The 15524-nt window shown below is 41.2% G+C and overlaps 1 protein-coding gene and 1 non-coding gene across 20 annotated transcripts in view; one reads left to right on the forward strand and one right to left on the reverse strand.

The window, feature by feature from the left end:
- The window catches only part of Aopep (aminopeptidase O (putative)), a 383307-nt gene that overhangs the window by 257818 nt on the left and 109965 nt on the right, over positions 1–15524 (reverse strand). The gene's annotated exons all lie outside the window — the stretch shown is intronic.
- On the forward strand, positions 3277–3395 carry LOC111756321 (5S ribosomal RNA). Its single transcript, XR_002790813.1, has one exon. It is a non-coding gene; the product is annotated as a 5S ribosomal RNA (ribosomal RNA).

Consider the following 15524-nt stretch of genomic DNA (forward strand, 5'->3'; position numbering starts at 1 on the left):
TTGGAGTTACACAAAGAAAAATCTCTATACAAAACACTAAAAATACAGTCTATGAAAGAAAAGATTAATAAACTGGACTTCATTAAAATTAAAATCCTTTTCGCTGTGAAAGACAGCAACAAAGGCATGAAAAGAAAAGCTATAGACCAGAAGAAAATATTTACAAATTAAACATCTGACAAAGGACATTTATATAAAACAGATAATTAACTCTTAAAACTTAGGAACCAAAAAACTAGTAATAAGCAAAACATCTGAACAGATACTATATCAAATAAAATAAGCATATGAAGAAAAGTCCGACACCATTATCTACTAGGGAAATGCAATGAGAAACTATAAAGAGTTGCTTCTACATACTACCTAACAGAATCACTATATGACATTGCCAGACCAGGGATATAACTCAGTGGCACACACACCTGCCTGGCAAATGTGAGGTCATGAGTTCGATCCCCGTTTCCAAAAAAAAGACAATGCCAAATGCTGACCCGGATGCTAAGCAAGGGAAATACTGCTTCCTGACTGATGGTAGTGGATTTGCAAAATAGCTAGGAAACTTTTATAAAGTTCAACATATACTTTCTACATAACTCAGCAATCCTTTTCCTAGAGAAATACAGATTTATTTCCACATAGAAGTCTGTACTATAAATGCATATGGAAGTTCTGTGTGTGTCTTCAGTTCCATGACAATTATACACTCTTTGGAAAAGGTGCACGTGTATGTGTATGTGACACACATACACATGGTCACACAATGTGCACACTTGTGCACACACACACCAATTGGCAGCAAAAACAAAACAACCAACCAGGCAACATCATCAAAACACTTTATTATAAACACCCTTAGCTCCACAAACCCCCCTGCATCTCTACATCTCTGACTCAGTATCTTGTGCTCTAAGACTGATGGACATGGTAGGGTGGGGTGGGGGGACAGAAACAAAGACAAAAACAAAAACTGGTATGAGAATCCAGAAAACTCACTCAAGCATTAATCAAGAGATCAAAGGAGCCTTTGAACCTAGAATTGCCATGGCCCTTTCCTCCCTCCTCTCACTCATTCTTTGGAATTTTACATAGATACCACCACAACTAAAGCAAAAAGCAAACAGCAAACAGAAAAAAAATGCTAAACCACTTGCTTATAAACTTTGTGTTAAAGTCTTTGCTCTGGTCTGGTCTGGTTCAAACAGAAAGAGAACAAAATTTCAAGATAAACAGTCCCAGTGCCTTTCTCAGAAAAGTCTTGCATCTCCAACTTAAGTCACTGCGACTCATTTGAGACCATGAGAGCAAATCAGACTTGTTTTAAAGGACAAAAATAGAGGTTATTATTTGGTGGTTGAAATTTTTCCATGCCTTTTCCCATCAGTCACCAGAGTTCTCAAAAAACACAGGCCAAAGTTTGGAAGGCACAGACCAGGGGTGACCACAGATCAGAGAGCAGCTGAGTCAAAGCAAAACCCTGACCACGTCAACTCTTGGTTGTTGGGGGAAGATTTCACCTGTATTTCCTGTGATAAATCCCTAGCTAGACTCTGCCCATCCTATTTATTCTGATCACTTTTCTACGTATAAAAGAAGGCACTCCTGGGGACCAGTTGTTCCAGAACCATCTATTGAAGACTATTCTTTCCTCTCATGAATTAACTTGGCATTTCTGATGAAAATCAGCTGACCATATATGTGTCGGTCTCCTAAACTCCCTTCCTTTCTCAAGAACCCATAATAACTCCTCTCTGTCAGACTAAGTATGAATTTCCCATTCTGACATTAAAAGTACTTCAATTCAACAATTCATCTCTCTCAAATAAATATTTCAATATGTATCCCTAAAGGTAAAGATTCTTTTTAAAGCAAAGCCACCATACTACGGTTATGCCTTAAATAATTGAGTAATCCTTTAATGTCATCAACTATTAGGTCAATGTTCAAATGTCCCTGATCATCACGTTCGTTTGTTTAGAGCTGTTTGCCCAAACAAGGCCATACATAGCAACTGGATGACAGTTCTTTTAGGTTTCTGTTAGATTTTTTCTTTGTAATTTATTTGTTGGGGGGGGGCCCAGATTGTTTGTCTTGCATAAATTAAGATTATCTGGGTTTTGTTCATTGTATTCATTAACATTTGTTTTGCTGTATTTCCTATAACTTGGTTCTGGGATGTGCCTAATTACCTATTGTCTATCAGATATCCCAATATCCTTTATTGCTGTAGTGTCATTTATATTGTTTCTCTAGCCTATGTATTTCCTATAAATTGCAAATCACATCAAGAGGTTTGATCAGATTCAGGTTAGTTTTACTTGGGCAAGAGTATTTCAATAGAGGTATTTCTTTCCTTCCCTTTTTTTTATACCAACAATCGAACTCAGGACCCTGTACTTGCCAGGCAGGTGCTTCTGCCACTGAGATACATATTCCTGGCTCAATAGAGGTGTTACATTAGGAGGTACAAAATGATCACTGCCTCCGTCCATTAATTAGGGATCGCAAAAAATTAATACTCATATTCTCGCCTATAAGGAGATAGCCCTCCAATAATTTGTGCTGAGATGCAGTGTGTATAGGAAAAATAGACTAAATGCTTCATTCTCCTTATTTTCTAGTATCCAAAACAGTGAATTAATTTCCCAGTATCTTCAAAAGGTGGCCAATGACATGAGTTTATTTTTATTATTATGAAAGAACTTAAACATATTAAATGCATTTCAAACCATTTCAGATATTACCCCACTGGTGGTCAAATGGTCCCCACGGGAACTTTTCAGCTTGGTTCCTGAGTCCTTTGGCCGTAATTCTAGCAATCCTCAGTAGCTTCTTTGCTTTCTGGTGTGACTGGAAACTCTAAGCACAAGTAGTTCATTTCCTACCCAAATTTGGAAACAGGAATTTCTGCAAGAAGTCAGTTCTTTTCAGTGAGGAATGATAATTAAAAAGCTCACACTGAGTGTTAAGAATGCTCGTTGCTACTGAATTGGACACTCTTCCTCAGCCTCTGGGTTGCCACAGGAAGGAAACGCTTTTTCCCAAGGTTAACTACAACAGCACCTGAAACCTCGCCATTCAAATTCATGACTAGACAGTTTTCACATAACCTAATCTCATCAGTTTTACACCTATATCTCCTCCATTGGAGTAGCTATTCCGGTGTTACGCCATCGGAAACCTATTTAAGTTTACTTGTTTCTTTTAGGGCTGCTTAAAATACAAATCATTTTGGGGGGGGGGGCAGGACATAATTCCAGCCCTCAAAAGGCTGAGACAGTCTTTTGCCATACCACCCTGAACGTGCCCGATCTCGTCTGATCTCGGAAGCTAAGCAGGGTTGGGCCGGGTTAGTACGTGGATGGGAGACCGCCTGGGAATACCGGGTGCTGTAAGCTTTAAAAAAAAAGAAAAAAAAAAAGGCTGAGACAAGAGGACTGTGTAGAAGACCAAGTGGACAGCCCTCCCAGAATGCAGAACTACCACCTCCACATTAGTTAAACAGGGCTCTGTCACCACATACTGGTATGTGCAGAGCTGGCTTTGCTATTTCCTTCTCCTTTCAACTGGCTCTAAGTGATGTAAATAAGGTTAGCGGAAGTACTGATATGTAATTTTTAAGGCCAACTGACAATTTCCTGTTTCCTCGCATTGTGTTCCCTGCAAAATGGTCACATGCAGCAGGATGGCAGAGCCAGATAGCTTCAGGAATATCAACTGGGTACAGGCCTCAAAATAAGAGGCTATGACTGGCCAGGGTACAAAAGAAAATGAAGCAACAGGTTCCGAAATTCGTTCTTATGCTACCCCATTCGAGTTACGTGGATTGGACCTTCTGCATATCCTACTCCCTGCACATTGCAGAGGTGCTTGCTCTCCACCCGGCTAGCTCAGCTCATTTTGCTCATGCAGTTCCTGCCATCCTCCCTGTCATTGCCCCTTGAACCACTTCCTTCTTCAAGAGACAACAAATTCTGGGACAGGCCTTGGATCAAGGCCTTTGTCCATATATCCTCACTGGGATCAGACTTAGGACCCCCCGGCTGCACATAGCTTTGAATATATCTCAGTGTTTTTACTTGCACCATGGGTTTCCTTGGAGGTGGTAGATTGGAATTAACTCGCTGGGATTTCAGTGTTTCTATGGGATCACAAATAAAACTTTTGGGATTGTGAAGTGGACTGAAAAAGGGATTATAATATTTTAGAATACAATATTCAGTATTTGGCCGGGGATTTAGCTCAGCGGCGTAAGTACCCACCTGGCAAGTGCATGGTCGTGAGTTCAATCCCAGATACCAAAAAAAACACAAAACAAAACAAAAATATTCGTATTTGCACTATCATAGACTGCTGTGAGTTTGAGGCCAACCTAAATTACACAGTGAGTTCAACACTAGTCTGAACTAGTGAGAATCTAGCTCAAAAAAGTGAAATAAATGAAACACTCTCATTAATAAATAAATCACTGTATGGTTACATATAATATTTACTTGCCTCCACTGTCCTGAGAAGTCTGGTTACTACCCTTGTCTGTTCTACCTTTTTTCACTCCTTCTACTTTAGGTAACTATCATTAAAATTTTTTAACACTTATATTTCCATTGTTTTTGCCAAATACCAGAAGAGATACTTGTATTGTTTCTCCACCTTGCTCTTTTTGCCTGACAATATACCCTAACAACTACATGACTACGTTGCCTTAGAGATGATAAATATTCCTTTTGTAACCACATAGCATTCCATTGTGTGTGTTTCTATTCACTGGCCCAAACTGGCAGTTTTATGTCTACTAAGTACCTGTGTATTGCTAGTGCACCTGTGGAATGAACTTCTGGAATCTGGAGTCAAAATCCTTCCTCATTTTGCTAGGTTCTGTACACCCTGCTCCATGGATGTGAGGCTCCTGTCTCTGCAGCTCTACCAACAGTTTGGTGTTAAACTTTTGCATCTTTGCCAATCCAACAGGCAAACAATGCAAACTAATTTGTATTTCACCTATGATAAGCAAAGTGGACCATCTTTTCACGGGTTTAGGGACATTTGCATCTCTTTTCCTATGAACCATTTGTACATCTTTCCAGCACATTTTTCCATATGATTGTTGCTTTCCTTACTCTGTTTTTAAAAGTTCCTTATTTGTCTATGGTATAAGCTGCAAATTTTTTTTTCCCAATGAGTCATTTGCTTTATTTTTTTTTTTTCATGCAAAAGTCTTTTGAATTTATGGGTCTCATGTATCAATCTTTCCTTTTATCGGTTCTGGATTTTGAAACGAGTTTCCTCCAATTTCAGGTGAAGAATTAATTCATCTATGTTTTTATAAGACTCAACACTTTTTATGATTATTACCTTTCCCCTTTCAATTCCTTGGAAAGCATACAAAAGCAGCCTTATGTCCAGTTATTTTATATGGTTGGAAGTAGCCCATTTTCCCTTTTTGAAGTTAAAATACAGTCATTCTCCCATTGCACATATGTGAACCTCTGGGATTACGCAGGCAAAGTGCAGAGACTTGTGTGGATATGGCCTTGGTTTTTCTTTACAGATTTCCCTGAATACCCTGGAGTTATGTGGTCATGCAACCCATGTAACCACTCCAAACACCAAAAGAGTCAAAGTACTTTGTTCTTCCTCTACTCAGTGACCAAACAGTGGAGGAAACTTAAGTGTAAGTTATAGAAGGATTCTCCCAAGTCAATCCAATGTCCACCGAGGGCCAGGATGAGCAGGAGAGACAAGAGAAGGATATGGCAGGAAGAGCAGCTGCAGCCAGCTCTCAGGGCACCGCCTTCGCCCCACCACACTGGGCCTGGCCTCTGTTATGATTTTTAGGGATGAAGGAACAGTTTTCTTTTACTTTTCTTTCCAGAGATATATCATGTTTCCTATCCAAAACATTTCTTCATCAACAGGTTTTTGGAAAAATGACTTCTACAACTGTAGTCTGGTACATGGCTAGATAATGGTCTCACTTCTTTGGATCCCAAAAGAAGGCCACAGAAAAGCTCTGATTTTTTTTATTGAAAGGGACAAATACATGATATTCCAGTATTTTATAATAATCTTAGAGGAAATAACCAGGTCTAGCTTTCAATATATAAAGCAGTGATTCTTGTGCTTTAATTATATAAGAAATACATATTAAATTAAATATGTAATATTTGTATACTATGTATTTTAAACGAGCAATATAGGTAATTCTAATGTTGGTTTCTCTACATTACACTTTGATAATCTCTGAGCGAGAGTCTAATTCCTCCAAACATGGACCTTACTCCCCAAATTTCTTAATCACCTCCCTTCCAGGTTCTGAAATACTCATGATGAGTGTTTTCTTGGCATCCAGCACACACTCTAGTACATCACAGAGGCATCACACATATTTGTTGAATTCAGAAATAAAAATCTGAGACAAGCGGATATCTGCATGCGAAAGAACTCTCTCTACCTTTCACCACACAAAAATCAATTAAAATTGGACCAAAGATCTAAATGTGAGAGATAAAGCGCTTACAAGAAAACACAGGTGAAAATCTTTGTGACCTTAGGTTAAGTAATGGGTTCTTAGTTATGACATCAAAGGCACAAGCAATTTAGGAAAAAAATAGATATTTGGATTTCACTCATCCCCCCCCAAAATTGTGCTTCAAAGGTCATGATCAGGAAAGTGAAAAGGCAACACAAAGAATGGAAGAGGAAACAGCTTTCATACCACCCACCCAGTCCATCTATAAAAACATTCTCTGGTCCCACCCCACAGACACTCCTTCTCATCCCTCTTTTTCTTCCTTTATTTTTGGGCTACTCCTTTCTCCTTTCTTCTCACCTTCTTTCTTTTCTCTTTAGGTCCCTACTTGTGTTTTCCCCTTCTTTTATTTAAAAAAAATACAACTTACTTTTTTGTAAGTGAGAATCAAACAATTTCTCCTTCTTCCTTTTCTATCTTTTTCCTTTTTCTTTTATCAGTGGAGAATTTGTCTGAGGATAAAGAGCCTGGTACCACAGTCCGTGCTATCCTACAAGTCGCCCACCCGCTTTGGTACACTTATCAGAGGCTTAAGGACAGGCGCACACACAAAGTAGGCGTTTGATCCTGAAAACCTAGGGATCCCGCTGGGATGAGGGTAAATATTTATCTCTATTTGCTTTTTTCTGTTGGGGCCTGGTTTCTGGCTTGCTCAATGTCCTATTTGGCCACGGACCAGCCAGGTCAGGAAAAGATCACTCTACAGTTTCAGGCTGGAAAACATGTGGGAAGAGCCTCCAAACAGTTCCCATATGAATTTTAAAAGGGTCATCTGAGTACACTACCACTGTAAGAAAATATGTAAGGGCAAAGACAGTCTCTTGCCCACGCCAAGTGAGAGATAAAAACCTAACACGCAATATTCTCTTAATAATTTTTTTCCCATACCCTCACCTAAAGACAAGAAACATCCTACAATGTTCTAAAAGCACTCAATCCACTATCTAGTTCAGCAGTGGAGGAAAAGTAAAGGGTTTGAAATTGCATGGGCCAATATTTTCAAATCTGAGTTTTGCTAATCAGGAGCCAAGACTCACTTTCCTAATCTATGCAACCAAGATAATAAAACATGTTTTACAGAACTGTTGGAAAGACCTCACACGGGTAGAGCATATGGTATGGCTCCTGGGACCCAGTAGAGACACCAGATATACCCTGCTGTCCCAGTTAATGACATCCCAGAGCTCAGGTCACCAAGTTCCTTACTCCTCACCTGGAAGCCACAGAAAGAAGCAAAGTTGTCCCCTGGCTCTAGAATGGAGCCCTGCCTCTGAAAAGGGACAAATCTCTTCTCCAAACCAAATGCAAGGAAGAGCCAGTAAAACCAGTTTTAAGCTCCACTGGGCATACTTTGTGTAGGGACAAGACAATGGGAATTCCCCAAGCTGCTGCTTTCAGAAAACAGTTTAGGGAGGCAGAAACCTGTAAGTTACACTGTGGCTACCACCACCTGTGACCAATGTCACTCACCTCACACCCGCTATGCCCATCACTGCCTTCACTACTAAGGGCACCAATACCATCCCCATGACAAACATCTCTGTCTCCTTTCCCATCACAGCCACCACCAGCAGCATCATTACAGAGCATCAGTTCGGACCTCGCTGATAGATAAAGAACAGCTGAAGAGAAAACTGCAAGGCTAAAGACTTCAAATATACAAGTTTTACTTGAAGAACTTTTGAGCCACCTAGGAATGTATGTAACACCCATCTCAAAGCATCTTCTAAAACAGTCCCACCTAAAGCAACTTGCTACAACAAATGCCACTGAAAAGGTGCTCTTAGAAAAGCAAACTCCCTCCTCACCTTCCCCACTAAAGTGGATCAGAAGGGACACAGAACAAAGGTTAGGAGAAGGCTTCCCTCCAACAGTTTGCACCTGGGCTATGCTCTGGTCCAACACACAGAGCCCAGAAGGCTAGAGCCTCATGGGGTGGGTGAGCTGTGGCTTCAGGACTGGAGCTGGCCTCATCTCCATCTGTGGAAAAGCTGCTCTGTAGTCCCTGGCCAGGAGTTTTTGACAATGAACTTGAAACCCACAGGTACAAACAGTTTTGCCAGCAGTCACACAGGAAGCTCGTGTCTCAGAAGGATAGAGTATTACACATAGCTGAGTTACATAGAAGTATTAGGCAGGCAGATAGGGCTGGGCCCTCAAGGGAACCAGTGCAGAAGACCAGAAACCTTGCAAGGTTGAAGGAGACAGACACCTCCACAGCGGGCTGACCTTAAGGCAAAGGACAAAACAAATGCAGCTACACCCTAAGTATAAACATCAGGGATTGGTAATCTTATTTAGGTATCAATCACTTTGAGGAGGCATTAACCCAACCCCTTACCAGCAAAGACCCAACTCTGAATGCATGCCTGCTTGCTATGTGCCTCTCCATTTGATCCAGACTTAACCCATTTTACCTGAACAATTATACTTGTAATCTTGCTGGTTGACCATAGTTCTGTCCCACCTCATGCCCAGCTTTCAGTGTCCCATTTTTCCCCACCTTGAACCTTTCTCTCCTTGGGGTTTGGCTCTATAAAAATCCCTGGAAAAGGGAGGATCCTTGGCCACCCACTGAGAAGGGGAGGAGGGACCCCTTCTGTCTGTCTGTCTGTCTGTCTTTCTCTCAGACAAAAGCTTTGTTTCTCTTGATAAATATAGTCTGCTCTTAATATCCATTGTTCCTAAAATTCATTCTTGGATTCTGGAGAACACGGACTCATACCAGACTTCTAGTAGGCTAGGAGTTTCTCCCCTATATCAAGGGATGCATGTGCTAGTGTCCTGCCTGCAGCCATGAGGGAAACTGAACTAGCACTCTTTTAAAATCACTTTCACAGACATCTTGCTGTATTTTCCTTTGAAGACATTTTTTAAAAAACTAATAACATTGTCCACATTTTTTAAAATGAGTCATAAGTTCGTGCTCAAAAAAAACCCCAGCAATTATTACTTTCTTGCATCCTTGTAACTTAATAAGTTATGAACAGCTAAACTGAATTTTTTAAGCTGAATTTTTAATTATTCTTTTTTAAAAGACTGTTTAAAAAGTAAAGGTTATTCCTAGGCTGACTCTGAATATGCCAAGTCTGTAGCTAGAAGCAACTTTTTACAGCAAGTTATAAACCCCTGAAATATGAGTTTATATTGGAAAAGCTGAAGCAACCTTAACTCTCGCCACCCCAGTGGGCGCCACCTTAATTACAGCCCCTGAATCGAATAAAACACCGTCTGTCTTCCACAGTAGCATCACAAAGAACCCCATTAACTCTCCAATTACTAGAGGAAACAACATTCTCTGGAACTCCAGCCAAGGACAAAAGCACACTGCAACTTCCAACCTTAAAAAGAGCCGGCTTCAAAGTGGCAGGAGGCCTCCTCCGAAGGCAGTGTTTACGGCGCTTATTTAAAATCAGTGCGCTCCTCCGCCAAGGCTCACCCAAGACTATTTGTTTAACAAACAAAGATGTGTGTTTGCTGGAGTGTTTCTAATTGGGATCTGAGATCCCACCTAAGAGATCCTGGGCTCGGCTGGCCCCCACAGAATGCCTTGGACAGCGTGGGTTTCTCCTCTCCCGGGGAGGGAAGGAGCTCCGGAAGGAGCCTGTGCCTGCAAAAACGACGGGGACGAGCGGCTGGGCTCCCACCGACGCCTCCGTGGTGCTGTCAACGGGAAAGAAAACTGGGGAAGGTCAAAGCGATATCCAGGGGGATTTGTAAACTGAGCTATGCAGCAGGCAAGCAAACTTTAAAAATAGTAACCTGGGGGAGGCCGATTTCCCTTCCCTGCTCCCTCCTTTCTCTCCCTCCAATCTGCCACGCTGCCCCAGCAGGTTTCCTAACTGCAGCTCCACAGCCCTGCTTTCAAAGCCGTGCTAATATCTTGGGAAACGCCAGGGCGAAATCAAAGATTCTTTGGCTGGGCGTGTAATATAAAACTTGAAGTTGTTCCTGTTAAATAAAAACAGCCATGTTAATTTTGGTGCCATTAAAAACACAGGAAAATGCTGTTGCCAAATGGAAAAAAAAAAAGGTTACCAAATGGGAAGCAGTTGTATTTTTGAGACTTGGGAGTGGCTTTACAAAAAACTAGACAGCAAAACTGAACGAGGAAAAAGAGGTGTAAGGGATAGCTGCTTTCTCTACCTGCTTCCCTCTATCAGCGCAGGAGGGTGCACCATAATTTCCTCAAGGAGACACAAAATTCAAGTCAGAGGAATTCCGTTCCTTCGCTCCTGAATCAGGAAACTTTTCCTTGCTTGGGCCATAAGGTTCTGATTTTGACCTTTTTGCAATCATTCTCAATAAAAATACTCCCATCGTTTACAGATTAACTGAGCCATGCAGTCACCTGAAAAAAATACTGTATTCTATTCTTGAGATCTTATTTTGAGCCAAATTTGACAAATATATGAACGAGCAAAAAGTTTCTCTTTTTTGGCTCCACCTGAAAATTAGGGAATATTCTCAGTAGTTCTTCTAAATACCAGAGTTCATAAATATGGTACATTTAAAGCTGGTCTTACAATGACCATTATAGTTTCAAGTGATTCTCAGGAGACCATCCTAAGCTGACTAGGGATTCTGACATCTTTGGGTACCTAAGAAGGGGCCACAATGCTGCAGAGCAAAAAAGAAACCAGAAAAAGAGAAAGAAAGAAAAGCTAGCCGGGCATGGTGGCACACAACTGTAATCCTAGCACTTGGGAGGCTGAGACAGGAGGACCGCTGCAATTTGAGGTCAGCTGGGGCTATACAGTAAGTTCTGGGCCAACTTAAACTACACAGTAGGCCCTGTCTCAATAAATAAATAAATACAAACACTAAAGCACAAAGACCCTTGAAATTCTCTTTTGGGGGCTTCAGATTCTGAAGCATTGATTTTTCTTTTTTTGATAACTCCTAAAAAAATATGCTGTGAAAGAGTATTTTTTTAACTCTTATTTTAACTTTTAGTTAAATGATTCCTTTCTTATCTTCCTCTGATTAAACTGGTATTCATACATTGGAATATCACACTAGATGTCTTTGGCAAAAAGTAAAATAACTTGCACCCTCACAGCTATCTTAGTCCTACAACGATTCTTTCTTACACTCAGGAAAGAGCAACAGAGGGTCATTTCCACATCAGAGCCTGGGTAAGAGAAGGTTCAGTGTTGTCTGAGTATCTTCCATAGACGTACTTCTGTTCCAAAGGTACAGCTTCCTCACCCAGGCATCTTCATAGTGAATCTCAGGCACAACAATGCAAATATAACAAAAGAAAACCTACATGACGGAAAAACTAACTTTGCCAGCTACTCCTCAGACAGAGGGTTAATATCTAGAATATCTAAAGAACCCAAAAAATTAGAGCTCCTTCACATAAAAAAAAATCAAAAAATGGTAAGTGAAATGAATAGACACCTCTCAGATGTACAAATGGATACTGAAGAAGTGCTCACCATCACCTAATGTGCATTACAGAAATGCAAATTAAAACAACACAGAGTTTCTATCTCACCCCAGAAAGAATGGCCATCACGGTGTGCGCCTGTAATCCCAGAACTCAGGAGGCTGAGGCAGGAAGATGGCTTCTAGGTTCATGGCCAAACTGGGCTACATAGGTAAATTCAAGGCCAGCCTGCATGACCAAGCGAGACCCATGTACAAAAACAGAAGGAAGGAAAGGAAGGAAGGGAGAGAGGGAAATCAAATAACAACAAATTCTGGGAAGGCTGGGGAGAAAAAGAATGCTTCTTCGTTGTTGGTGGGAATGTAAACCAGTGCAACCATTATGGAAATCCGTAAGGAGATTCCTCAAAAAACTAAAAATAGAAATTGCATTTGATCCAGTTATTACCCTTTACGAATCTTCCTGAAAGAGTTAAAGATGTCACTTTTCTGTGGTGCATACATATCCATATAGACCACAATTCATGACAGCTAAATTTTAGGAGCAGCCTGTATGTCACCAATAGATGAATGGAAAACACAAATGTGGTATTTATACGTGCTGGAGTACTAGTCTGCCATAAAGAAGGATAGACTTGAGCCATTTGTGGGAAAATGGATGCACCTGAGACCATAATGTTCAGTGAAATAAATCAGAACCTAAACATCACATGGTTTGTCTTATGTGAGAATCCTAGAGTAAAATAAAGAGCAAAATTAAAGAAAGATAATGGAAAGTAAGGAAGTAGGTCATTCTCAAAGGGGAAGGGGATTAAGCGATGGAGGAAGGGGACAGGCAGGGGACGGGGAAGAAAGTAAGATGGAAAAGCAATAAAGATGTGATATGCACACATGCCAGGAATGTAAGCATCATTGTATACTACAAAAATGTACTAATAAAAATAAATAAGAATTTAAAAATGAATCCGTGATTACCTTGGAGTGAAACCAAACTCCAGATTAAGTTTCTGTAGTACTGAAGTTATTGTGAAATTCCGGTGCATCCTCCAAATTTGTTGCTCACTCCACACCCCCATCTATCTATCTATCCGGTCTGGCACGGAGATCTGGGGGACAGCCATGGAAAGGGTGGGAGGAGTTGCCTCACAGAGGGCACTGGCCTACAGCCCCCCAAGACTCACCAGTCAAGAGACCTCATTAGATCCTCCAGAGAATCAAGCCAGAAAAAGCTGAATTAGAATTCAATGAGACTCAAAGAACTTAGAAAAGTGCTTCAATAAAATGAATTTCCAGGAACACACGCAGGCCAGCCTAAAGGAAGGCATAACTAACTCTGTGTTAGTGGAGTAATAAAATGGCATAGCACTGTAATGATCTCTAAGTGGAAAGCAAGTCAGCTGCCCAGAACAGTTGTTAGGCGAATGAGCTCATGGCACCAGGCACGAGCTCAGGCTCCACAGCAGAGACAACTTGGGGACACTTTCCACTCTGCTGCATAGGGGATGGGTGACACCCAGAACGACCCTTTTCTCAGTTTTCTCATCTGCAAGATGCCACAAGAGTGGCTTCTACCCTGTTAAGATTGTAAGGCTTCAAGAAGCTAAGACAGGAAAGGTGTTTAGCACAGTGCCAGGCAGAGGTGAGAGCTTAATCTGGCAGGCAGAGGTGAGAACTTAATCCTGCTGTCAGGTATGGAGACAACTTTCCAGCTAGTGAGGTCTGGTTTTGAACTTCTCAACTTCTAAGCAGTAAAGAGAATTAGAAAATGATTGACCAGAAAGCCACTGAGATAAATAGGAAAATGAAAGCTATAAAAAAGGAGCCCAGAACTGGAGGAATTACCTAGCCGAGAAAAAGAAAAGGCCGGAATGTCTAGTAAAGAAGGAAATAAACAAGAGTGCACCATTCACCTGGGGTAATCAGTGTCTCTGCTGCTGGAATTAGGCTGTGCAGGAAGGGATTTTGTTGCATCAAGAGAAGAGTGAGCCATTAAAAAGTTCTTTTAAAATTTCTCTTTTCGAAGAGTCATTTCCCTTGGTGTTAGAGACCAGACAAGCACAAGTCTATTTCACATGGAATTAGGCATCATTTGAAAGCACAACAGAAGTGACCCTCCAGCTGCTGCTGCAGCTGCTAACAAGATCATCACATCCTTAAAGGGTCAGAAGTCCTGAGAGGAGGGGAAGCTGCACAAATGACTGCTGGCCCCACCCTGCCCTCCACTCTCTGGGTCTCTTTGTTTGGCTTCCTCTACAGGATGAGTGCCCTGCCAAACCACTGTGGAGATCACTGTATTCTCTATGTCTATAGCAAATAACCACAAGCGCGATCAGAAGGCTGAGTGTGTGTCCGTGCGTGTGCTTGCACACACAGCAAGAGGCCTACGTCTGACCCTGATCTGTATTCACAAAGATGGTTGCTCTCTAGAGATACAAAAAAATAATTTGCTATGCTGCTAAGAAACATTTTCTGAATTTGTTCTTTCGCGTCACGCCTTGTTAAGGTTGAGATAAATCACATTTCTTGCCTCCTTCCCATTGATGTCACTGAAAAAAATTAGATTAGTCTGGCCAACGTGAAACTATAATGGGGTAGCGGCTTAGGTTTAGCTACTATTTAAAATTGAGCTTTGGGGGAACAGGGGTGGGTGGTGGCTGTCTACGGATATTCAACCGAGTCTGTTAAAAACGTTTCTGTCACTCGACCCCAGCTCAGCCCATTAATTCACTGAGGAGCCTGGAAATTCAGACACATTTAGTCGTTTCCATAACCCACTATTTTCCACTTCCCTTCTGGCATTTCATTCCATTTTTTTCTGTATTCTGATCACGCCTAGACTTCCACCCAAGTCTGAAGCTTAAAACTATCAAAGACTCTTCTCAATATCCTCATTAAAAAAAAAGAGAGAGAGAGAGAGCATTAGCCTTCCCTTTCATTTTTTTTTTTTTTTTTTTCCTGTGTGGTTAAAGTGTATTTTCTGTCATCTTGTAAGACTGGTATTTGGCCCCTTAGCCGAGGTTCGCGTACCCTCACCTACTCTCACCTCTGTACTGAAAGCTGGGAAGCAGGTCCCCACACCAGTCAGTTCTAGGCACTGACACCAGGGTGCCACCTCCCTGGTGGCACTCAAAACAGTGTAAGTACAATCTAGTTTTTTTCTTTTTTCTTTTTTTTTTTTTTGTCTTTTTCGTTTTTTATCAGTACCAGGGATCGAACTCAAGACTGCCTGCTTCCAAGGCAGGCGCTTATGCCGCTGAGTAAATCCCCAGCCCCCTCTAGTTTTTTTCTCAAAACTAGCATTTCTTAAAGCTATTTTAAAATGTCAAATACACGGGTTTATTTTTAAAAAGAAGCTTGTTCTTTTTATTTTCTTGTTGAGTTAGAGTCTGGGTAGCTCAAGCTGGCCTCAAACACACAGCAAATCTCTTGCCTCAGCTTCCCAAGTGCTGGGATTACAGGTGTGCACCACCATGCTCAGAAGTTCTCTTTAAATTTCCAAAGTTAATGAGAATAGGATGAATCAACTTTACAGATGTTAAAAGTAATGAGAGCTGAAGAACAAGATCAATACAAACTGCTGGAAAAGAGTCATCGTGGCTTCTCC

The sequence above is a fragment of the Cavia porcellus genome, unplaced genomic scaffold (assembly GCF_034190915.1).
Source record: "Cavia porcellus strain 051 isolate PalLab524CR breed Dunkin Hartley unplaced genomic scaffold, mCavPor4.1 scaffold_17, whole genome shotgun sequence".
In the NCBI taxonomy this organism is placed as follows: Eukaryota; Metazoa; Chordata; class Mammalia; order Rodentia; family Caviidae; genus Cavia; species Cavia porcellus.